The sequence below is a fragment of the Ruditapes philippinarum genome, unplaced genomic scaffold, assembly GCF_026571515.1.
Source record: "Ruditapes philippinarum isolate M1 unplaced genomic scaffold, ASM2657151v2 ctg3259_1_1_1_1, whole genome shotgun sequence".
NCBI classification, from domain to species: domain Eukaryota; kingdom Metazoa; phylum Mollusca; class Bivalvia; order Venerida; family Veneridae; genus Ruditapes; species Ruditapes philippinarum.
In genome coordinates this window covers 231,321-232,960 of record NW_026867373.1, presented here as the reverse complement: position 1 = coordinate 232,960, position 1,640 = coordinate 231,321, and positions in this window count along the sequence as shown.

Genomic DNA, 1,640 nt, shown 5'->3' with positions numbered 1-1,640 from the left:
CTAACAAGTTTCATTATAAGAGTTTTTAGCACAAAACTGTCAAATATGCATAGACTAATTAATTAATTGATGTTGGAATTATACTTAAATGCTACTATATAAAGTCTGTACCATTTAAAAACATTTCAGTTAAAAGGATATGGGAATCCCCCATTATTATAAAACAATGTATCATAAAACAGTCTTCTGTACTTGACTAAAGTTTACCCTTTTAAATAATTCCATGCACTTTCATTGTTTGGTGCTTTTCGGATGTAGTCCTGGGTAAATCTGAAAGAAACAATAATCACATAGTACAAGAACAAAGTAGCTTCCTTTTAGCAATACCTCACCATCTTTGTAACACTGATTTTCATTGGTCAGTCAGGTCATTCACATTATCAGCATGTATATAAAGTGTTACCTCTGTAGGGAGGCCCTCTATTTAGCAATAACCTCTTAAAAACAGTATTTAATGTCTCTATTGAAACACCTCTCCTCAACAACCACAGGGTTTATCTCCCAATGGGTGCTGCACTGGAAAAGTTGTACCATACATTGCTGCTGTAAACTTTTAAATAGTTTTCATTTTATAGAATATAATTATTATTGTACAATATTATCAATTCCTTTTAAAGTCTTTTAAAGTTACCTGGCCATGTATAAAAGTAATTGACAGTTAAAGTATGGCAAGTCCATTCATACAAATTTAATGACAAAACAGCTTGATGCGAGTTTTTGTAACATTAATTTTCTTTAATTCAAGATTCAGAAATCTGGCTAATATTTGTGATATAGATCTATACTTTTATCAATGGTAATTACAAGTGTGCCAAACAAATAGATAGAAATACCTGATTAAAACAACAGGTAAATTGGCATTTTACATAATTTATTTATTTTTTTTTATTAATTTTTAAAAAAATTAACTTTAAAATTTTGGCAAAACAAAACCAAAAGAACATCAATTTCCCCCACTTGTTTGTTTTGTTTGCATGTTTATGTAAACAAATAATTGGACAGCTGTTTTTGTGTAAATGACTTGACCTTTGAATTTGGAACTGTGCAATACTTCAATTATGAAGCCAACAAAAGAGATAATGCACCTTTCAAGCCAGTTTGCTGATAGAGAAAGTCCCAAGATAATTCATCCAAGGTTAGTGCTTGCAGGAGCCAATGACAAATTTGGCTAATAAAAATTTTAATTGGTCCGAGAAATATTGCATTGGTCCAAGAAATATGGAATTGGTCACAGAAATATGGGAATTGGGCCAAGAAATATGGATTTGGCTACAAATGTCAATGCTCTAAAAATAGATAAGTAGTCATCCATATTCAGTGGCACAAAGGATAACTGGCATAGTGCTACCCTCTGTATATTATTTCAAGGACAATCTAGTAGTGGCAAAAACTTGTCAAAAGAAGAGGGTCTTAAAAAGGGCTCAGCCCTTCCATCACAGCCTATAATCCTCCTACAGGTATAATCTACTTCCTGCTTTAATTGTCAATGCTGGATAAGGCTTCAAACCTTGCATTTAGGCAAAGCAAGTATGAGCATGTCACTATAGATGTCAACCTGAACAATTAGCTCTGAAGCTAAATACCAGTATATACATGTATGTTAGTCGAAAACAATGAGAAGTTTTAAAATCTTTAACTAC